Source organism: Pseudonaja textilis, chromosome Z (assembly GCF_049901715.1).
Source record: "Pseudonaja textilis isolate UNSWEBS1 chromosome Z, rPseTex1.2, whole genome shotgun sequence".
NCBI classification, from domain to species: domain Eukaryota; kingdom Metazoa; phylum Chordata; class Lepidosauria; order Squamata; family Elapidae; genus Pseudonaja; species Pseudonaja textilis.
This window is the reverse complement of record NC_142008.1, coordinates 51,796,803-51,821,136: the sequence shown is the minus strand read 5'-3', so window position 1 is coordinate 51,821,136 and position 24,334 is coordinate 51,796,803. Positions and strand designations below refer to the sequence as shown.

The following is a 24,334-nucleotide window of genomic DNA, read 5'->3' as shown; positions in this document are numbered from 1 at the left end:
GTTACCAGGGCTCTGGAGCATTATCATTATGCAAAGTCACCATCCATTTGCAGCAATGGATGGTGACTTTGCATAATGATAATGCTCCTCAGCTGATGAATTATGACCTGTTCATGACTGCACTGCAGGCCAGGTTTGAAGACCCACTTGCTGAACGTAAGGCCAGAATTAGGGTGAAGACCATAAATCAGGGGCAGAGATCAGTGGCTGACTACACCCAGGAAGTTAGAGAGCTGGCATGTCATAGTCAAGGCTGGTCCCAGGGAGCCCTGATAGAAGCATTCAAAGATGGGTTAAATGAAGATGTATACCAAAGTTGCATTGCCAGAAGAGACCCCAATGAGCTGCAGATGTGGTATGTGCTGGCAGCAGAGGTGGACATTGATCTAATCTGAAACAGACACCGGGGGGGTTCTGGTTGGAGCAAGTCCTCCCCCACCCGTCCTCAAGAAGCCTTAAAACCCCGAAAGGGAGGGGTGGTGGCGAGACCCAAGACTACTGCTTGCTTCCGATATGGGAAGGAAGGTCACTGGGCTGCAGATTGCCATGCCAAGTTGGAACCAAAGGGGGCGCCAGGAGGAGGAAAAAGACCTGAAAAAATCCTAGTGAAGCCTCACGAAATGGTGCTTAAAGTGGATGAGGTTGTAGAGGCCGCCCCTCTGAAAGGAGAGGAGCTGGGAACTCCAACCTCTTCTGAAGAGAGTGAATTTGAATCGGAAGACGACTCATTGGTAAGTCCAAACAAGGGCCCTATGACCATTCCAGTGAAGTTAAGGGTACCTACTCCAGGTACCGGGAGAAATATCAACAACCTCAGATATGCAGATGATACCACTCTAATGGCAGAAAGAGTATCTTGATGCAGGTGAAGGAGGAGAGTGCAAAAGTTGGCTTGAAACTCAACATTAAGAAAACTAAGATCATGGCATCTGGCCCTCTCAATTCCTGGCAAATAGATGGGCAAGAAATGGAGGTAATGACAGATTTTATTTTTCTGGGCTCCAAGATCACTGTAGGGGACTACAGCCAAGAAATTAAAAGATCCTTGCTCCTGGGGGGGAAAGCTATGGCAAATCTAGACAGCATACTGAAAAGGAGAGACATCACCCTGCCAACAAAAGTGCGTATAGTCAAGACTATGGTTTTCCTAGTTGCAATGTATGGCTGTAAAAGTTAGACTATAAGGAAGGCTGAGCGCCCAAAATTGAGGCCTTTGAACTATGGTGCTGGAGAAGATTCCTGCGAGTCCCAGTCAATCCTAGAATAGATCAACCCTGACTGCTCTTTAGAAGGCCAGATCCTGAAGATGAAACTCAAATATTTTGGCCACCTATGAGAAGGAAGGATTCACTGGAGAAGAGCCTAAGGCTGTAGGACTGAGGGCAAAAGAAGAAGGGGACGACAGAGAATGAGGTGGCTGGATGGAGTCACTGAAGCAGTCTGTGTGAGTTTAAACGGACTTCGGGGGATGGTAGAGGACAGGAAAGCTTGGAGGAAAATTGTCCATGGGGTCGCAATGGGTTGGACATGACTAACAACAATAGCATATACTGAGAGACCTTACTAGTTTGAATATCAGACTTCAGCCTGAATAGATAAAATTATTTCTTGTGAGACAGGCTGCTTTAACTCTTTCTATAGCTCAAGTGATAATCATTACAGAGCTCAAAAACACTAGTATGAGAAAAAAAATCAAGAACATCAAGAAAACAAATCTTAGGAAAGTCTCTAAAAATAAAGATAAGGAATAGAAACCTTGTTTTTGTAGGAGAAAAAAACATGAGCAAAGACTTGTCATAGCTATAGTCCTAAACAATCCACTTTCATTCTCAAACTGTTACCAAAATGGGTAGCCTTCTGTTTGTGTACTTTTCTGTGCATGTCTAAGAAGAATCTGGATTATAGATTTCATGTTTGGCCGTGACAGCAGTCCTTTAAAGCCCTATCATATATTTATCAAAAGATAAACTGAATAGTATCATCTCCTAAAAGAAATCAAATTTAGTGAAACTGCAATGAACCACTCACTCTCCAGACATTTCATATTTCATCCCATTTAATGTTATTATCTCTATATTTATATTCTCTTCTTCAAGACCCAAAGCATCACAAAGCTACTCAATATCACCAGCCAGTATAAATCCAATAAAAACAAACCCATCACCTGAAAAAAAAAATACATGAGCAGAGTTTACATGGATAAACTGCAGTCACAAAAGGACTGTGGGAATAATCTGGAGCTGTTTGAATAGATATTTGTATTCATAGTTATGTGTCATGAAAAGCTCTCCTGCTAGCATCCAAAAGGCCCTCTGGTCTTGCTACTTGTTTTGTCTTCAAAGGTGTCTCACATGAAAGAGAGATATCTTTCATGATATCTTTCTTTCAGATGTCTTATCTGTCTGTTAAAAATATATAATTTGTCAACTCAAGTCAATAATCATACCTACTACTTTTGTTTATTTTTCCCACAACAACCTTGTGAAGTAGGTTGAGATGAGAGAGAGAGTGGGTGACTGGCTCAGTCACCTAGTTAACTTCATGTCTAAGGAAGGCCTGAAACACACAGACTCAAGCTTTCTGGGCCAGTACCTTAATCATGACACCAAACTAGCTCTCAAATGTGTTCACTTAACTCAGGAATGCTGAGGAACTCCAATTTTAGGATTTCATCTATCAGCTTTGTAATTCAGAGTCAGGTTGGAGCAGAATAAATATCACACCTGGAGGAAAGGTATTGGGAAGGCAGTATTTGGCCAAGACGGGTATTTCACACCACCCGAATTCAGCCCCTGTTAAATTCTGGGCCAGGAGCCAGGACAGTGAGGGAGGTTGACATCAACCCTGGAAACTCTAAAATACAAACAGCCAAACAAACAAGCCCTCAACTAACAAGGTTATGATGGATGACAAGGAAGAAGACAAGCTAGTCCGCCAGTTTGCCACCCTTTGCCCAGGAGACCAAGATATGATACTAATGAAGATTGAAACAATTAATCAAATGTTGAGGTCAGCAGCTACTGCAACAGAAAGCTTGAATGTTTTGCTTCCTTCTGGCAGCTACTCTATGGAATTGCTATCAAGCCTGGCTTCTGAAAGCATAGTCTAGATGGTCCCCAATCTTTCCAGCTTGGCAGCCCAGCATGAGAGGAGGAAGGATGGGATGTTTCCATGCAAGTGGCCTGTGTGCACACACAGCTCCAGTTGTGCAATTGTTGGGCCCATGTGCCTGCCACTTCTATGGCCTGGTTCTTAAACAATCATGGACTGTGATTGGTAGTGGAATGTGGTCCAGGGATTAAGGACCTTTGGTACAGAGATAAAATGTTGATGTCAACTCATAAAACATTCCTATGCCTGTTTTAGTAGTTGCCATAAAAAAGGGGGGGGAGAGGAGGAAGGAAATCTGGAAGAGCTTTCGCCTGTGAATATATTTAATTGAGATTGAAGGGAGAAGCAAGAGGATGGCTAGCCACCCTCCACAAGAGGGTTTTAATAGTTGCCATAAAAAAGGGGGAAAGCGAAGGTACATTCCCACTCTTATCTTTAAAAAATTGTAACTAAAATACCAGAGCTTTTGCCCACGAATCTATTTAATTGGAGAATGTGAATGATAATACCCAGCCTGTGAATGTGTTCAATTGGAAAATCTAGTTTATGAGACACCCAGGAGGAGGAGGAGAAAACAGGGTCACAGATTATTGTAAATTATGTATGCCAGAGTTGGCTTCATACAGGGCAGTATCAGTATATCGCCTCTAATGAATCCTTTGAAGTTTATTGAAGTTGGCTCAAGAATTCAATTAGAGCAATTTCTGGAATCCTGACAATTGTTGCATAAGCTGCACTGGTTGTTGGTCTGTTTCCATATCCAACTCAAGGTATTGATCATTACATTTAAGGTCCTTTATGGCATGGCTCCAGGGGTATCTGAGCCTCAATCTAATGGGATTGGCTTGTTCTACTTGTTCAGCAAAAGAGGCTTACTTTGGATCCCATATCCCATATGAAAGAAGATTAGATTAGATTGGAAGATTAGAATACTTTGTTGGCCAAGTATGATTGGACACACAAGGAATTTGTCTTGGTGTAAATACTCTCAGTATACATAAAGAAAAGGTACATTAGTTAAGAATCAAGAATCATAAAGTACAACACTTAATGATAGTCATAGGGTACAATCAACAATCAAATCATACTAGGAAACAGTCAATATAAATTGTAAGGATACAAGCAACAAAGTTACAGTCCTACAATCACAAGTGGGAGGGGATGGGCGATAAGGAGTGATGAGAAGATTAGCAGTAATAGTAGTGTACACTTTGTAAATAGTTGAACGGTGTTGAGGGAATTATTTGTTTAGCAGAGTGATGGCTTTCGGGGAAAAACTGTTCTTGTGTCTAGTTGTTCTGTTGTGCAGTGCTCTATAGCATCGTTTTGAGGGAAGGAGTTGAAACAGTTTATGTCTGGGATGTGAGGGATCTGTAAATATTTTCACAGCCCTCTTTTTGACTCGTGCAGTATACAGGTCCTCGATTGAAGGCAGGTGGGTAGTAATTGTTTTTTCTGCAGTCTTAATTGAATTAATCTCTGAAGTCCGTGTCTGTCCTGTTGGGTTGCAGAACCAAACCAGACAGTTATAGGGGTGCAGATGATAGAGTCAATAATTCCTCTGTAGAACTGTATCAGCAGCTTCTTGGCAATTTGAGCTTTCTGAGTTGGTGCAGAAAGAACATTCTTTGTTGTGCTTTTTTGATGATGTTTTTAATGTTAGGTATTCATTTTAGGTCATGTGTTATAGTAGAACCTAGAAATTTGAAGGTCTCTACTGTTGATACTGTGTTGTCTAGTATTGTAAGAGGTGGTAGTATGGGAGGGTTTCTTCTAAAGTCTACCACCATTTCTTTGGTTCGAGTGTGTTCAGTTCCAGATTGTTCCAGTTACACCACGAGGCAAGTTGTATAACCTCCTGTTTGTATGCAGATTCATTGTTGTCTAGAATGAGACCAATCATTGTTGTGTCTTCAGCAAACTTCAGTATTTTAACAGATGGATTGTTTGAGATGCAGTCATTGGTATATAGGGAGAAGTGGAGATAGCACACAGCCTTGGGGGGTGGGCTGTGCTGATTGTACAGGTATAGGAAGTGATTCAGCCTAGCTTCACCTGCTGCTTCCTGTCTGTTAGGAAGCTTATGATCCACTTACAAGTGTGTTCAGGTACCGTTAGTTGGTTTAATTTACTTAGAAGAGTGTCTGGAATGATGCTATTGAATGCTAAACTGAAGTCTACAAAGAGGAACCTTGCGTAGGTATTTGGAGATTCAAGGTGTTGTAGGATGCAATGCAGAGCCATGTTAACAGCATCATCTGTTGATCTATTTGCTCGGTATGAAACTGCATGGGATCTAACAGCGGATCCGTGATGGTTTTCAGGTGGGACAGCACAAGCCTTTCAAAGATTTTCATGACTACAGATGTTAGAGCAACTGGTCTGTAGTCCTTCAGTTCCTTGATGGAGGGCTTCTTTGGCACTGAGATGATGGTAGAACATTTGAAGCAGGAAGGAACATAGCACATCTCTAGTGATCTATTGAAGATTTGGGTGAAGATGGGGGCCAATTGGTCAGCACAGACTTTTAAGCAAGAAGGAGTTATCTTGTCTGGCCCTGGTTTCTGTCTGATCTTGCACTTCTTTTTCTGTGATCACCAGAGGTTGCGAGCCCAATGGATTGGGGCCAGTTGTAGGAGGCTTGGCTGATGTTGGTGTGTTTGAGATGTGGGTTGTGGAGATAGGAGGCTGTAGTTTCTTTTCAAACCTGCAGGCTAGTGGGTCTAGGAGAAGATCCCTTTTGCAGTCTTCCATTGGGATATTCTTTTCCTGGAGGTTCTTCCTGGCCTTCCAGAAGAACCTTAAACCTAGTTCTTCTGGCTGGGTTGGGATCCCAATAAGGCGCTCTATATTGAGAGTGCTGGGATAGAGAAAAGATCTCCATCACTATGCTACCAGTATGGTTTTTACTCTTTATTTACTCTTTCTAAATTTTAATCATTATTTTAAAAGATAATCTTATCATTCCACCCAGAATAGCTGGAATAGTGAGATGGATGAAATATTATATATTACATAAATAAAATAATAAATAAATAAATGTGGTTTGGATCAAATCTAGAGAGAGTCAGAATATTTGATCCAGAGATTCACTTCCCCCGCTTCAAAAACTCAGAACCTTAGCATTTGTTATAAACTCTTCAGGAACAGTTGGCTTAATCTAGCCAATGTTTAAACCCCTAGAAGGTAATTATAATCAATGTTTCTTTATAAAAGTTAGCAGCATGATATATAGCCTTTCTGTTCAGGCAAGGATAAATTGTCTCAGAAGTGTCTGCAGTTGTTTGATCAGGAATACACATTATTCTTTTCTTTTTTACATAATCAAACACAGTGAGTGATGTACTGTGGATATGTTTAAACAAACGGTGTCTCCCAAGAATTACAAATGGAAGGCAAATTCTAGAGAAAGCAATGGGAATTGCACTTCCAAATATATAGAAACAAAGGTGGTTATAATAGGATAATATGCATCTTAAAAGTTATTGCAATAATACCCTCCATCTTACTCTCTTTTTCAAGGCAAAATGTTACAAACAGTAGAATGGAGAGCTCAGAGGATGGAGTTCCAGCCCAGAGGATGGAGTTAATTAAAGGCTTATTATTCCAATAATAAATAAACCCATTATTCTCTATCAGAGATAGAGAACCTGTGGGCCTCAGGGTAATACTGAACTAATATTCTCAGCATCTTTTAGTCAGCACCTTTTCTTGTACTCAATATTTGCATTTGTCACATTGTGTTCAGAACTCTCATCATAAATATTGTCATGGGTTATATTGTACTCAAAGCAGATTTCTTCTGCTTGTCTGCAAACCTTACCTGTTCAGATAATTTTTAATATTCCCCGCCGCCAATCTTTTTTATGACACCTCTTTATTTTAACTAAACATTACTTTGACAGCCTGGAATCTTTGTCCCTGAACACTTACTCTGTTTTCTTATTGCTGACTTAACATTTGAATAGCATAGAGCCTTTCAAGAGTCATCAGTATTCACTTTTCTCATTTTAGTACCTGGAAAGCTTAAATAACTCAGGCTAATGAGATTCTATTTTGCTGACATTATAATTTTAAAAAAATTCAACTCAATACTAATAGTCAATTTCTCATCTTATTCTGTCCTTTTTTATATTCATTTATGCCTTTAAAAAGATAATTTGCATTTATATACCCATTTAAATATGTATGTGTACATGAATTTTCTCTCAGAATATAAATTTGTTCATTGGTGCATAGTGGTTGATGAATAACTACATTCTAATCTGCATCTGAAGCTAACAGATATGAATCAGATCATATTACATCTCCCAAGCGTGCATTTCCTCAGGTTCCCTATGTTGTTTTCATTTTGTATTGTAATAACAATTTATGCATGATCCATAATTCCTAATAAATATGATCAATTGTTTAATTTATCTGTAACTTCCCGGAACTACGGTCTGAATCTGAAAGGAAAAAAGAAAACTATACACATTTGGCTGGAAGAATAATTGTTTTAAAACAATGATTGCCTCTTCAAACATGGAACAAACCATGATTAAATGCCATTTAATTTTCTACCTACCAACACTATAGAACTAATCAGACTTGCTCCCTCAATTTTCTTTATTGTATTGTTTTCCAGAAACCAGAAAGTCCACTTGCCTCTTAAAAAGCATATTTGGATCTTAACAGAGAAGCCATCCATACAGGGGGTGGGATTCTACTGGTTTGCACCAGTTCGGTAGAACCGGTTTTATTAACATTCTTGGTAGTTCGAAAAACTGGTAAAATGGGCCCTTGGCTGGCCCTGCCCCTTTCTGCCCGCTCCTCCATTCCTGGCCCAGTTTTTCTTGGCGAGAGCTCCGCCGCCAGGCAGGAGGGTCCATCTGTCAGCTGTGCTGGGTGCCCCAGGTGAAGCTCTTCACACTCTGCCCAGAGCCAGGCAGGGATGGTGGCTGAGCGCTTCTCCCGGGGTGGGCCAATCCTGTGCTGCGGCCCCGGGAGATTCGCCTCCCCATGTGGGGTTGGGCTGCCCTCTCGGGCAGTGGAGGCTTTGTCGTACTGGTAGTAGGGCATCATTTTTAAAAGAATTGGCTTTGCCTTCGAAGGCGAAGGGAAGGTGGCAACAGGAGTGCCTAAAGCTGAGTGTCTCCGCTGTGCTCCGGTTACAGGGAAAAGCCCTGGCTGGCCGCGAATCGCTGCGCCAAATGCTGCAGCGTTGCTCTAAAGGCCGCGACAGCATGGGGAGAAGGGAAAGCAATGATAGCGGAAGGTCTCCCAATACAAAGTGCCCCACCAACGCCAAAGTCAACGCAGGCAGCACCATATCCAGGTATGCAACAAAAGTACTTCCTAACGGCAAGCCCACCCGCCATTCCTCCCCATTTTGTATGTTTAATATAAGCCTTAATTTGGGGGGAGGGGCTTAATTTGATTTTATGCCTATAAAGCATGCTGGGACGGGGAGGCCGTATTGTTGGAGAAACATGGTACATTCTTAAGCTAACTTTAGATAATTTTGTACTATTGTCTTTTTTGTCCTATATATATCTGCAAAAGGTTGTAAAAAGCTTCAGTACATTTTAAGCTGCATTCTAAAAACATTAGGTGACCAAACATGGCTTCCCCTGGCTTCTCTCTCTCTCTGCTATAGAGAGAGCATTCCATTAGGGACTGTTGGTCCAGGTAAGTAGTCTTGGCTAGGAAAGATTTTTGTGCCATTAGTGGCACAAAATAGCAAACTCTTTTGGTTTGTTAATAGTATTTCCATTTTAAGTGTTTCTTTTTCAATTAATGAATTGTAATTATTAAAATATCAGCCATTATTTTATATGCACAGTGCAACATCTTTTTTATAGACTGTCATTTTCAAATCCACTTTCAGTTCCATCTCAGTCTTGTCTGGTGAAACTTGTTCCTCTTCCATAACATCTTTTAAACACTAACTAGCTATAGTGTCAGGGACTCTGAAAAGTAACTGAGTATTACTGATCTTCGCTCCTCACCTGCTTTCTTTGCTTGCCACTGCCTTCACCACTCTATTTACAACAACAATTGAGTCCAAACCAATACATTGTTGATTTTTTTTTGCAGTATATTACCAAGATGAAAAGACAAATGAGTTTGGCCAAAAGAGTCCAAAAGAGTCACAACCACAACCATTGGAGTCTGAGGAAAGCAGTGCCAGCACATCATCCACACTGCAATCTGGGAAAAGCAGCACCAACACATCATCTACCCTGCAACCAGGGAAAAGCAGTGCCAGCAAAGATGTTATCATTGGAAGAACTGAGTCAGACATTGAAAAGAATCTTCCTGACTGTTGGACACTTGCAGCAGTAAATTTTAGGGAAAAATCTGATGGACAGGAAGTTTCCCAGAAAAAATTAGGTTGCAAGCATTGCAGAAGATTTGAAATTTCAACCAAAGAAAAAAGTGTCCTTGGGCAAAGGAATGGAAGTATGTCCAAATTGAACCAGCAGGAAAGAGTAAAGAAGTGCAGCAAGCTTCTCTCAGAAAGAAATTGAAGGAACATTTCTCATCTAAAGCTCACAATATTTGTACAGATAAGTTGAGGCAATGTGAGCAGGATATGATAAACAAAGGACTGGAGAGGATGACTGAGAAATATTTGGGTAGTTCATGTAGAGTGTTTACTACAGTGTATAGTCTGGCACAAACATGCAGACCATTTTCACCTATAGAAGATTTGATTGCACTGCAAATAAAAAATGATTTAGATTTGGGAATAGGATTGCATTCTCGTAAAACTGCAGATGCAATAGTAGATTTCATTGCAAAAGACGTTAGGGGTTGATCTTAAACTACAGGCATCTTCCACTGGTTGTTTCAAAGCGAAACAACCCACATGGCCCTTTCCCCTACCACATTCCCAAAGAGGTGAGAAAATCTCAAGGCGTTCTGGTGCAAGGATACAAGTTATAAAATAGCAGTTGTCACAGGCAATAGTGATAAATCAAATTCAACTGAATGGCAGTATCACTTTAAAAGAATCAATGCAAAAGGAATACATCAGGAGGGTCCACAAAATATTAAAATCAAAACTGAATTCTGGAAACATAATTAAAGCCATTAATACATGGCAGTTCCAGTGATACCCTACCCAGCTGGAATCATCAACTAGACTGTGGCTGAAATGGAAAACCTGGACCGGAAAACATGTAAACTTTGAATATGTACCACGCTTTACATAGGAACCTTGAATGTAAGATCCATGAATCAAGGCAAGTGTACATGGTCAAACAAGAGATGACAAGACTGAATACTGACATCTTAGGAATCAGCAAATTAAAATGGACAGGAATGGGTGAATTTATTTCAGGTGACTATCAGGTATACTACTGCGGACAAGAATCCCTCAGAAGAAATGGAATAGCCTCCTTAGTCAATAAAAGAGTAGGAAAAGATATACTGGGATACAATCCTCAAAATGACAAAATGATCTCAGTTTGAATCCAAGGCAAACCATTTAATATCACAGTAGTCCAAGTCTATGCTCCAACCACTGGTGCTGAAGAGGACAAAGTTGACTGGTTCTATGAAGCCCTACGACACCTTATAGAATTAACACCTAAAAATGATGTCCTTATCATCATGGGGGATTGGAATGATAAAGTAGGAAGACAAAAGATAACCAGAATAACGGGAAAGTTTGGCCTTGGAGTACCAAATGAAGCAGGGCACAGGCTGGTAGAATTTTGTCAAGAGAATACAATGGTCATAGTAAACACTCTTTTCCAACAACCCAAGAGACAGCTCTACACATGGACATCACCAATACAGAAATCAGATTGACTATGTGCTCTGCAGCCAAAGATGGAGAAGCTCTATACAGTCAGTAAAAACAAGACCAGGAGCTGACTGTGGCTCAGAACATGAGCTTCTCATTGCAAAATTTAGGCTTAAATTGAAGAAATTAGGGAAAAATACTAGGCCACTTGGGTATGAACTAAATCAATGGTTGCCAATCAGTGGGCCGGGGACCACTGATGGTCCATGAGAAAATTTTGGTAGTCCACAGAGAAATGTCCCCCCAAAGCATCCCCCTGAAAGCAATTAATCCAGGCTGTGTGGGAACACAAAGCTGTGCTGCCCACATGGCCTGCCCACCCGCTGGTCCTCACCCTTCAGCCAAGCGCAAACCTTGAGTAGAGCAATGTGAGCTGGAACTGGAAGGTAAGACCAATGGTGGGGGAGGGAAATCAGCCCCGGGATGGCTTGCTGATGTTGGTGGGAAAGTCGGCCCTATATTCCAGAGCTGCAGTAGTTACAGGACTGGCCCTTTGATCATCCCGGAGGAGCTCCTCCAGTCCATAGCAAGCCAGTGCACCCGGGTGTAGGAGCAGCTGCTCCGGGATGACCAAAGGGCCAGTCCTGTGACTACTGCAGCTCTGGAATATGGGACAGACTTTCCCACCAACATCAGCAAGCCGTCAGTCAAAATTCATATTAGTGGCCCGCAGGATTTTAAATTATGAGTTTGGTGGTCCCTGAGGTCCAAAAGGTTGGCAACCCCTGAACTAAATAATATCCCTGATGAATATACAGTAGAGGTGACAAATAAATTTAAGGAATTAGATCTGATAGAGTGCCTGAAGAACTATTGACAGAGATTCACAACATTGTAAAAGAGGTAGCAACTAAAATCATCCCAAAGAAAAAGAAATGCAAGAAAGCAAAATTGCTGTCTGAGGAAGCTTTACAAATAGCTTAGGAAAGAAGGGACGTGAAAGGCAAGGGAGAAAGAGAAAGATACACCCAAATGAATGCAGAACTCCAGAAAATAGCTAGAAGAGGTAAGAATACCTTCTTAAATGAGCAGTGCAAAGAAATAGAAGAAAACAATAGAATAGGGAGGACTAGAGATCTCTTCAAGAAAATTGGAGATATGAAGGGAACATTTCATGCAAAGATGGGTATGATAAAGGACCAAAATGGCAGGGACCTAACAAAGGCAGAAGTGATTAAGAAGAGGTGGCAAAATTACACAGAAGAACTATACAAGAATGAGCTTAATGTCCCTGATAACCACGATGGGATGGTCACTGACCTCGAGCCAGACATTTTTTTTTTAATTTGTCAATTGCTTACAAGATAATAGGTATAAGTAAAAACATAGTTATGAATACATGGATACATATAAGAAAAATAAAAAAACATATAAAAGAAACAATAGGACAGGGACCATAGGCATGGTAGTGCGCTTGTGTATGCCCCCTACAAACCTCTTAGGAAAGGGGTGAGGTCAATAGCAGACAGTCTAAGGTTAAAGTTTTTGGGGTTTGGGGAAAAAAACCACGGAGTCAAATAGAGTATTCCAGACATTGACCACTCTGTGGCTGAAGTCGTATTTCCTGCAATCAAGTTTGGTGATTTAACCTTGAGTTTGTATCTATCCTAGAATGTGAAGTGAAATGGGTCTTAGGAAAACTGAGCAACAACAAAGCTAATGGAGATGACAGTATTCCAGTTGAGCTATTCAAAGTCTTAAAAGATGATACAGTAAAAGTGCTACACTCAATTTGCCAGCAAATTTGGAAAACTCAACAGTGGCCACAGGATTGGAAAAGGTCAGTTTATGTTAGGAATATAAGTCACCTAACAGGTATTTGGGTTAGAAATATAGAAACCAGGATAAACATTTTAGTACTATATCTTTAAGGGAATGCAAGAGCATGCAATTGGGTGTGGTTTCTCAAACAGCCATAAGATGGAGCCAGAAACCTGGGTTGTTTAGTCTTAGTCTGAGTCTCAGAAGAGAGCATGAGTGTATGTTTGTTTCCTTCTGTTGGAAAGTATTGCCGTTGCTCCATTTTTCCTAATTGACTGATATTACTGGATTTAATGTAAGTCTGATACTGAACTGTTTTTGACACTGGAGTTTGATATTTGAATTATCCCTGGATTGAAAACTGACTGATTTAACTTGTGAATGACTTTTGGACTGCTTATTTTGAACTTTGCTTAAACCTTTCTGGAAGTAAAAACCTACATTTACTGTACAGTGTATCTGTGTGCTCTGTGTGTATTATTCCAACACTACTCTCTATACGTCTCCCTGTGTGCGCCCATTCTCCTAACGGGGAATTACCTCAACAATTTACATTCCAATTCCAAAGAAGGGCAATGCCAAAGAATGTTCAAACTATCGCACCATTGCACTCATTTCACATGCTAGTAAAGTTATGTTTAAAATCCTACAAGCTAGGCTCCAGCAATATGTGGATTGAGAACTACCAGAAGAACAGGCAGGATTTTGAAGAGGCAGAGGAACTAGAGATCAAATTGTCAACATATGCTGGATCATGGAGAAAGCTAGGGAGTTCCAGAAAAACATCTACTTTTGCTTCATTGACTATGCTAAAGCCTTTGTGTGGATCACAACAAATTGTGGCAAGTTTTTAAAGTGATGGGAGTACCAGACCATCTTATTTGTCTCTTGAGAAACCTATATTCGGGTTGAGAAACAACAGTGAGAACTGGACACAGAACTACTGATTGATTCAAAATTGACAAAGGAGTCCGGCAGGGAGGTATACTGTTGCCCTGTCTATTTAACTTATATGAAGAGCACATCATGAGAAAGGCAAGGCTAGATGAATCAAAAGTTGGAATTAAGATTGCTGAGAGAAATATCAACAACCTCAGATATGCAAATGATACCACTCTAATGGCAGAAAATGAAGAGGAACTAAAAAGGGGGTTTAGTTCCTCTTCATACAAGGGGTTCTGGTCTACATAGATGACATTTTAATATACACTAAAACAAAAGTTGAGCACGTGAAACTTGTCTGGGCAGTGCTAAACAAACTCCATACTGCAAAACTTTACATAAAGCTTTCTAAATGTGAATTCCACAAAGATAAAATTGACTACCTGGAATACAAAATTTCCCACGAGGGCATGGAGATGGACCCAGGGAAAGTGCAAGCAGTGATTCACTGGACTTCCCCACCCCACACCCACAAACAACTGCAAAGCTTCCTGGGGTTTGCAAATTTCTACCGGCAATTTATCCCAACATTTGCACAAATTGCACTCCCAATTACTAATCTGTTGAAAACAAAAGGGGGGGGGAGATAAACCAAAACCAAAGCAGCCCCTAAACTGCACCATGGAATACCATTCGATAAACTGAAATAATTGTTCTCAGCCGAACCAGTCCTAAAACAGCCAGACCCAGAGCAGTCTTTCATCATACAGGCAGACACCAGTGAGCTGCCTGAAAGTGAGGGGGAATATTGTTATCTGAGTTGTAACAGACCTGTTCTCCAAGCAGGTCCATTTCATTCCCTGCCAAAAAATCCCCACTACTAAGACACTGGCCAAACTGTTCCTGCAGAACATTTACCAACTACATGGGGCTCCACAAAAGGTAATATCTGATTGGGGGTCCAATTCACCTCAAAGTTCTGGAAAGCCTTCTTGGACCTTCACAGAACCAGCCAGGGCCTAAGTTCTAGTCATCATCTGCAAAGTAACAGATCTACAGAGAGAACAAATTCAGTTCTGGAACAATACTTAAGATGTTTTATTAATTATCAACAAGATAACTGGACCGACCTCCTGCTTTTTGCAGAGTTGCCTATAATAACTCTATGCGCTCTAGTACTGGGTTCATTCCATTTAGGGTTTCAACTGGCCACGATTTCACCCCAAAGCCAGAACTACCAGTAGACGAACCAACCATACCCTCCCTTAAAGAGTGGATCCAATAACTACAAATCACCTGGCTAGTAGTGAAATTGTCCTTGAGTGAGGCTAGAGCCACTTTTAAAGCACAAGCTGATAAAAAGGACAGAACCAAAACCATTTAAATAGGAGATAAGGTTTACTTATCTACAAAATTCCTACAATCCTTGCAACTCTCAAAGAAATTGGGATCCAAATTCATAGGATCTTTCCCAATCACTAGAATCATCAACCCAATGCAGTCAGATTACTACTCCGCAAGACATTTAGGCAGGTCGAGCCAGTGTTTCACTGCAGCCTATTGAAAACTGAAATTACATCCCCATTAAGGCCTCCAGCAGACACCCCTCCAACTCCTATTATGATCGAAGAGGAACAACACTTTGAAACTTAAGGACATCCTGGATTCTTGTAGCTACCAGGGGTCAAAACAATACCTAGTATCCTGAAAACATTTACCTCCCTCCCAGAATGAGTGGGTAGCTAAGAAACATGTTAGGGTCCCTGGATTACTGAAAAAGTTTCACTCAAAGTATTCCAACAAACCGAACTTTATTATGTTCCTCTTTCTATTCTTTTGCAGGTGATCATCACATTTTTTTGGGGGGGGGCAGGATGTCAGATCCCTACCATGATGCTGTCATTCCTATGGGGGGGGGACCTTGGATTCAGTTACTCATTTATTGCCTTCATCCTGTCTCACCCTGGTTCTTATGTATCCTATAATTCCTTAGTTTATAACTGTAACTCTGACACCTATTTGCCCTGTGCTTTGATTTACCTTTGGGGAATGTGTAAGGGTGGAGGGCCATCTGGTTTATCTCAGTTTTGAAGCCTCCAGAGAGAAGTGCCTGAGAACAATCCCTTATCTCCTTCCCAGGATGAATGTCTTCATAACTTCTTCACACCTGTGGATTGGCTCATTCAACAACAGACTGAGGGGAGGGGTTTCTAACTCCTTTATCCTAACAGAATTGCCTAAGGGGACTTTAGAGCCTGCTTTGCTTTTGTCTTCTAATCACTTCCTTTCAATAAAAGGTTCCTTTTGGAATGCTGCTGTTTCAAGAGTCTGTACTTTCTTGATTTGGGGAGTAGAGGCAGGACCTTACACTGGAAATAAGGAGAAATTTTCTGACATTGAGAAAAATCAACCAATGGAACAGCTTGCCTTCAAAAGTTGTAGGAGCTTCATCACTTGAGATTTTCAAGAAGAGATTAGACTGTCACTTGTTAGAAATGGTGCAGGGTCTCCTGCTTAAGTGGGGGGTTCGACTAGATGATCTACAAGGTTCCTTCCAACTCTGTTAATCTGAATTAAAAATCAAATTTGAGCAACATCATCATTGTTCTTCCACAAAATAACGTGCAATCAGACATGTATCAGCCCTTTAATGTAGACCGGATTAGAAGCCAGAATTATACATTCTAATACTATACTTTTATTATAAGGCTACAGTAAAAAAGTTTGCAGGAATGAAGTCCCCTCAGTTTAGCTTCCTGAGAATTAGGGTCGTATCTTCTTCAAATTACATTTTTGCCAGGACTCAGATTTCTCTTATCTAATTGTTGCTTTGATTGTCCTCTTCCTCCTGTTCTTCAGCATTATTCAGACTTCAGATTATACCATGTTTTCAAGAATATGTGTGTAAAACAGAAAGTGTGTTGCTTTTATCACAAAAAGGAACATTACATTCCAGAAGCCCTGTTACCCATTCCTGGTTGGCCACATTTCAACAGAAATGAAACACGAAAACAGTTTTGGATGTTTTGGTCACAAGAAAAGGGGATATTTTGAGCTACAGAAATTGAGAGATCCTTCAGCTAGTGACAAAGAAGTGCAGAAAACAATACTCCTTGCTACCATCTAGCGGTTGTCCAGGTTTGTCACCCCATATTTCATGGCCTTCCTTGAAATAAATGGAATGCCCTTGCTCTAATTAAAATGAGAATGAGAAGACATTGGCAGGTTTTACATCTCCCACCAAGAAACAACCCTTTCATTTAATTATCTCCTCTAGGTTAGAGAATATTCCAACAGGAAACAGGAAATAGCCTCCTCTTTTAAATATACATAGTCTACATCTGAATTTAATCTTGCTGGAAGTCAGAAACATGAACTACTTAAAACTTCAGAGCTAGATTCTCCCCCTCCTCCCCAACTAATAAGATTTGCATTTCTACTTGGTAGAAAGAGTGTTGGGCTTACCTGAAACGCATCTTCTAGTTGTACGGGAGGAGAATCCAAAGCGTGGGTTGTCTCCTTCCTTGCTTAAAGACGGAGTCAATCAAAGTTTAGTTTAGCCCCCTTTCCACTGCGCATGCCCAGTTTTTGATGAAGGCTGATGATTGACTTGGTGCTCGTTCTTGACCGTTCTGAGCTCGGGATTAACTATCTAAGGGTGGGATTTGGATTCTCCTCCTGTATAACTAGAAGATGCATTTCAGGTAAGCCCAATGTTCTTTCTCAGTTGTATGGGTCAGAGAATCCAAAGCATGGGATGTACCTAAGCTAATTGTCCTGAGGGTGGGCCAACTCTTTGTCCCTATCCCCATCTCCATGTGAACTCTTTGTAGCACTCTTCTTCCAAAGGATGCTTCCACTGATGCAAATGTATCCAGTTTATAATTTCTGATGAATGGAGATGGCGATGACCACGTTGCTGCCCTACAGATCTCTTCAATCGAGGCCTGTGTGTTCCATGCCACTGATGTGGCTGCACTCCTGGTTGAAGTGCCGTTATGTTACCTGGCAATTGCAATGATTGGCTTTCATAAGCTTTTGTGATACATGTCTTGATCCATCTGCCTATGGTAGATGGTGAAACCCTTTGTCCCAACGAACTCGGTCTAAATGAAATGAAAAATGCTTGTTTTTCTTTTTTCTTTTTCTTTTTTTATAAATTTTTTATTAATTTTCAATAAACAAACATACACAAACAAAACACAAAACATGAAAACATAAAACTTATTTTTGGAAAGCGGCTTAGTCTCGGGTTACATCTTTTTGTACAGACATAAATCGAATTCATGCTCACTTTATATACCATTTCATATCTTATTTACCATTCTACATTTTCTATATAGCTTCTCCTCTCTTTTCACTCTCTTAGTTCTGTTTTATTTATTTCATCTCAATTTAAATCATTATGCTTATATCTTTTGTCTGTTCTATTTCAATTATCTATTATCTTTTCTCATTAACACAAAATTTCTCCTGCAATCACTGATTGAAGTATGATGCCTTTATATCTTTCCCCTAAATTTAACACTTAAAATAATATATAATTTTCATTCTGCTTCTGCTTAATACATTCTAAAGCTACATACTATATTTTAAAATAAGAAAAAACAAAAAGTTTATAATTAAAACAATAATCCATAGCAAATTAAACTCTATCATAAATTTTAAGCATTTTACACATTCCTTTTAATATTTTATCCCATTTTATAATCATATGTTTCAGTTTTCTAACATTATTTCAAATACAAATACAACAATACAATCTTATGTACTTTTGCAGAATCTCTTTTTAAATTATATTTTTACCCATTATCTCTGAATAAATCCTGTTTCTTTACATCTTGTTTTAAACCTTTGTAACTTCTCTTCCCTTTTCCCCTTCCTTTCTTCTCCAATCTAGTCTTTTTACCCCCTTGTCTCTTGATCTCCACCCTCTTAATCTCCATCCTCTTCTGTATTCCTCTTTTCTGTTGCTTTCTGACATTGTATCGATTTTTCACCTTATTTTTCCCCTTTTGGTTGTTTTTTTAAGTCTTAAATTCTCCATTCTCTTTCCCCTCTTTCCCTTTTCTTCCCCAGCTAGAGTTGCTTGTTCATTAAAGATGGCTTCTTCTTCATCCCAATCTTCTTGTTCTAGTAGTTTCTGATAGGTAGAAATCGCCATTTCTAAGAAATGAAAAACAGATCCAGAAGAGCCCTTCCCTTCTTGTTCCTCTTCTTTAAGCTTTTTAAATTCCATTTTCAGTTCATCAACAAATAATGCCATTATGAAAAAAATTTAAACAACCCAAATGTTTTTAGTCTTTCAAATAATAATTTCCAAAAGTCCCAAAGTCACCAAGCAATCCAAATACAAACAGACTGTTTCATTTATCACTTTCTTCTTTTTATACTTTCTTTTCCTGGGGTTACAATTCAGTTGCAAAGTTCCAAAATATATCTTTTAGAAGTCTTGTTACAATTTAACTCTAGTCTTATAAATTCCAAGCAGCCTCCTCTCCCTTCCCACTTATAGCAAAAAAAGTTTTTTTTCCCAATGTTCAGAAATCTTTAATGTCCCCTTGGCTTTAATTTTCTAATTTAATTACCTGCTGATGCCAAAATGGGATTTTCCGATTTCCATCTGCTATCACCGTAAGGAAGGAGAAAAAACAATCTTTCCCTTTCTACTTTCATTTGCCGCTTTTTCTGATCTTCTTTGGGAACAATGTATCTTAATGAAGTTTAAATTCCAGGGTATTTAAATGTTACTTGTTGTCCCGGTCAGCCAAAAACTTTCACCTCAGCTTCCTCCTGCACATTCTTGTCCAGATGAAAGCTTCTTTGTGGCGGCCATTGCTGACCTCTGCTCCACCGCTTTTGGAAAAGGGAGTTAAGCCAGCTGAGGAGGGGGGTTGCGATTCCCCCAGGCCCCTGCCGGATCTCCCCTATTTTCAGTTACCTCTACGGGGTAATTAATAGCCCCCAAATCCGGCTGGATCAGGGCACTCCAGCAGCGAGCGCAGCAGAAACCGCGCACGATCGCGGATGCCTGCTGCCACCGAAGCCTTGCAAACCGGAAGTCCAAAAACGCTTCTGTTTTTCTAATGGGCCTTGTTCTCTTAATATAAATGCTATAGCTCTCCTAACATCCAAGGAGCGCCACTTCCTTTCTAGGCTATGGACCAATTCCTGGCAGAAGTCTGGTAGTACTAACTCTTGTGCTCTATGGAATGTAGAATTGATCTTTGGGATAAAGGTCGGGTCTAATCTTAATATTACCCTATTCGGGTGAACTAAACAGAGGTCCTCCCTCATGGATAATGCTGCCAACTCTGAAATTCTTCTGGCTGATGTAATGGCTATTAGGAAGGCCACCTTAAGGGTGAGTGAAGGTAGTCTACTGACCTCAGCAGTTCAAAGGGCTCAGTCATGAGCTCCCTTAGCACCCTTGTCAAGTCCCAAGTAGGATACCTGTGTATCACTGGTGGCTTTAGATTGTTGCTCCCCTGATGAGTGTGCGGATTAGGGGGTGTCATGAGAGGGACTCCGAGGTGCCGCAACCCAACACTGAAGCTATCGCTGCTACCTGCCTCCTTAAGGTGTTAAGAGTTAAACCCTTCTCCAGGCCTTCCTGGAGAAAATCCAGCATTTGAGTAACTAACACTGTGGTTGGATCTATTTTTTTCTTGGAACACCAGGTTCCAAATGCTCTCCAAGTAGCATCATAAATTCTGTTGGTTGATGGTCTCCTGGATGCATGGAGTGTCTGCATTACCTTGTCTCAGCACTCTAAATGCTTTAGTGTGGTCCTCTCAAGTGCCATACGGTTAATTGCAGCCATTGTGGCTCTGTGTGTCGTATGGCTCCCTGACTCAATTCTACCTTGCCTGGGGAAATTCTCCATGGTCTGGATACTGACAGATCTACCAGATCCGTGTACCAAGACCTCCTGGGCCAGTGAGGTGCTACCATTAGACCTCCATCCCCTCTTCTATCACTTCCTTGATTTCCCTTGGTATCAAGGGGAGTGGGGGGAATGCGTAGAGCAAACCCCTTGGCCATGCTTCTCAGAGCACATTGGTTCCTTCTGCTCCCTGTGTTGGGAATCTCGAGTAGAATCTCGGGAGTTGTGCATTTGCTGGCATCGCAAACAGGTCCAGGACTATTCTCCTCAATCTGTGCAACAGTTCCTTGAACAGGTCTGAGTTGTCGACAATTGTTCTGCTGAGCCAATCTGCCTGAACGTTTTCCACTCCTGATATGTGTTCTGCCCTGATCAATAGAAGGTCCATCTCCACCCAGTGGTCCAATTGCTCTGCTTCTTGCATGAGCGCTAGGAGTACCCCACTGCCTGTTGATATGAGCCTTGGCGGTCACATTGTCTGTTGGGATCAACACATTCTGTTCCACTATCACTGACCTGAAGGCCCTTAGAGACAGGTGAGATGCCCTGAGCTCCAACCAGTTGTTGTTGTTCATGAGGTCTGACTGAGACCACTGTCCTTGTGTAATCTGGCTCTGACAGTGGGCTCCCCAGCCTACTAAACTTGCATCTGTTGTGATAGTCAGTTGGGTGGGTTCCTTGAACTCGCATCCCCTCATCACTGCGGGTGATCTCCACCAATGGAGTGACTGCTTCACTCTGGTGGGGGAACTCTTACCTTGGTTTCTGTATTGCCCTTGCCTGCTCTCTGGTAAGATAATAGGAACCACTGCAATGTCCTTGCGTGCAGTCCAAGGCACTATCAAGATGCGTGATATCATCTTTCCTAGTATTTGTGACAGCAAGTCCAGGAACACCCCCCGAGCTCTGTTCACTTGATTTATTGATGACCTTATGCTGTCCTGCCTTTCCTGTGACAGGTAAACATCACAGGAGTTAGTGTCTCTTACAGCTCCTAAGTGTTGTAATCGCCTGGTCGGTTCTAAGTGGCTCTTTTCGAAATTCACTGAAAAGCCATTCTCCTGTAATGTCTGTATCATGGTTTCTAGATTGCTCTGTGCTCTTAGAGTTGATGTTGACTGTATTAATATGTCATCTAAGTAGCATTGGACCCATATGGGCTTTGTCCTGAGGAAGGTTGCTATTGCTGCCAGGACCTTGGTGAAAGTCCTTGACGCTGAGGACAGGCCGAATGGTAGAGGCCTGTACTTGTAGTATCTCCCTGCGTAACAAAACTGCAGGAACTTCCAATGCCTCCTGGTAATAGATGTGTAGGTAAGCATCTGTGAGGTCTACTGATGTCAGGACACCCCCCTCCCGGATGCTCCCTAGTATAGCTTGCAGGGACTGCATCTTGAATCTCCTGTATACTATGTGCCTGTTTAGTAATTTGAGATCCAAAATTGGCCTCCACTCCCCGACGCCTTTTGCACAACAAGTTTGAATAGAACCCTTGCCCCTGTTTGTTCACTGGTACCACTTGTACCGCCCAAATGTCCAGCAGATGTTGAACTGCTGTTTCTATAATTACCCTTTTGGTTCTGTCCCTGGGATCGGGCATCCTCTGAATGAGCTCAGGGGTATGGAGATGAATTCCAGAACTAGGCCTTTTCTTAATGTGTCTGGGACCCACTTGTCCATTGTAGTTGATGCCTATCGGTCGGTGAATAGGCCCAGCCTCCTGCCAATGGGCTCATTGTTCCAGCTTGTCACTTTGTATGCCGGGAGGCCCTGCCAGTTGATTTCTGGAAGCGGCGCCTTCCCTGGGACTGTTGTCCACCCCATCTCTAAATCCTGACCTATCTGGATGTCTAGTAAGGGTCTGTGTGTAGTGTCTCTGTGTGTATGGAGAGTGGCTGAAGCCACCCCCTGAGATAGGAAAGGGCTGTTGCTGTGTATATGGAGAAGGTTGCCTTTCTGCCTGATCAAGTTTCCTGGGTAAGACCTTCCTCTTGTCCTTGGTTTCAATCAGTAATGGCTCAATGGCCGCCCCAAAAAGTTTGTCCCGTTTAACAGGAGCTGATGCCAGTTTCCATTTATGTTTCAGATCTGCCTGCCAATGGCAGAGCCAAACAAGTCGCTGTGCAGCCACTGAAGCTGTGATGGCCTTAGTTACGTACTTGATCCCATTAACTGCTATGAACTCTGTTGCAGCAGTTATTTTGTTCAAATCCTGTTGCAATTGAAGATCACAGGTGGCATCCTTTCCTGCATCTGTTCAATCCATATCAGGACTGCTCTGCTGAAAAATGATGCCATGGACATTGCCTTTACCGCCCATGCTGCAGCCTGGTGAACTTTTTGTAGGGTCTCTTCTGTTATCTTATCCTCCCCTTTTAGACCATCCTCAGCTTCGTTAGCCAACACTGTAGCAGACATGGTGGCTGCCACAGGACTATTGTGGGAACTGGGAATAGGTCCACTAGTTCCGCATTATAAAATTTCCTCTCATTCCCCCCTGGCATTGGGAAAATAACTGGTCTGTCCAACTGACCTTCCACCTCTTCCCTGAACAATTCAGGTGAAGGTATGGATTCACTTTCAACCTTGGTTCTAGCAAAAAAATCTATCTTTGGGATTAGATGGTTCTAACTCAGACCCTTCTGTCCGTGATTCTCCTCAGGCCTGTTGCTATCTTAGCCTTCCCCAGCAGCATCTTAAACAGCTGGTGATGAAATAGACCTGTGAACATTGGAGTTTCCGGTTCATTAATTTCCTCCTTTTCTGCCCTTGGTAAACATTTCTCAATGGTCCTTTGTCTCCTTAATGCCTCCCTCTTATCTGCCTTGAACACACTGCTGAGAGGCCTTTCTGAAGCTCTCCCAGCCTCCCTGGGTTCCTTTGTGCTTTGCTCTCTGTTCAAACTGGGGGCACGGGATTCCTGTTCCTCCGGGCTTGCCTCTGTTTCAGAAAATTCAGCCATAGTCTTTCCCTTTGGCTTTTGCCGATAGAGTATACTCAAACCGGCCTGAGCATGGACTCTAGCCTCCCTTTCTCCCAGGTAGGTGTTGAGATAATTCCCCGTTAGAAGAATGAGGGCATACAGGGAGACGTATTTGAGAGTAGTGTTTGAATAATACACACGCAGCACACAGATACACTGTACAGTAAATGTAGGTTTTTACTTTCCATAAAGGTTTAAACAAAGTTCAAACAAGCAGTCCAAAGTCATTCACAGGCAAGATCAGTCAGTTTTCAACCCAGGGATAATCCAATAACAAAGTGCAGTGTCAAAAGCAGTTCAGTATCAGACTTTCATCAAATCCAGGAATAGCAGTCAATTAGAAGGAACAGCAATCCTCTCCAACAGAAGGAAGAAAGGGACTCATTGAGATACACTCTCTTCTGAGACTAAGACTAAACAACCCAGGTTTCTACTTCATCTTATGGCCATTTGAGAAACCACACCTAATTACAGTTTTGCATTTTCTTAAAGATACAGTATTAAAATGTCTATCCTGGTTTATATATTGTTCAACCCAAATAGCTGTTAGGTGACTTATAATCCTAACATTCTCCCCTTTTGGGTAAGACAATATATACACTGCTCAAAAAATAAAGGGAAACACAAAAACAAGACATCCTAGATCTGAATGAATGAAATATTCTTATTAAGTACTTTGTTCATTACATAGTTGAATGTGCTGACAACAAAAGCACACAAAAATTATCAAGGGAAATCAAATTTAGCAACCCATGGAGGTCTGGATTTGGAGTTTCACTCAAAATTAAAGTGATAAAAAACACTACAGGCTGATCCAACTTTGATGTAATGTCCTTAAAACAAGTCAAAATGAGGCTCAGTAGTGTGTGGCCTCCAGGTGCCTGTATGATCTCCCTACAATACCTGGGCATGCTCC

General features: G+C 41.3%; 1 protein-coding gene and 1 long non-coding RNA gene across 3 annotated transcripts in view; one reads left to right on the top strand and one right to left on the bottom strand.

Annotated features, from left to right (window-relative positions):
- LOC148124007 (uncharacterized) overlaps positions 1–13,123 on the top strand; it is a 54,352-nt gene extending 41,229 nt beyond the window's left edge. The window contains exon 2 of the long non-coding RNA XR_015739955.1: positions 9,190–13,123. This is a non-coding gene — a long non-coding RNA (uncharacterized LOC148124007). The remainder of the gene's footprint in view (positions 1–9,189) is intronic.
- The window catches only part of POMGNT2 (protein O-linked mannose N-acetylglucosaminyltransferase 2 (beta 1,4-)), a 107,299-nt gene that overhangs the window by 38,321 nt on the left and 44,644 nt on the right, over positions 1–24,334 (bottom strand). The gene's annotated exons all lie outside the window — the stretch shown is intronic.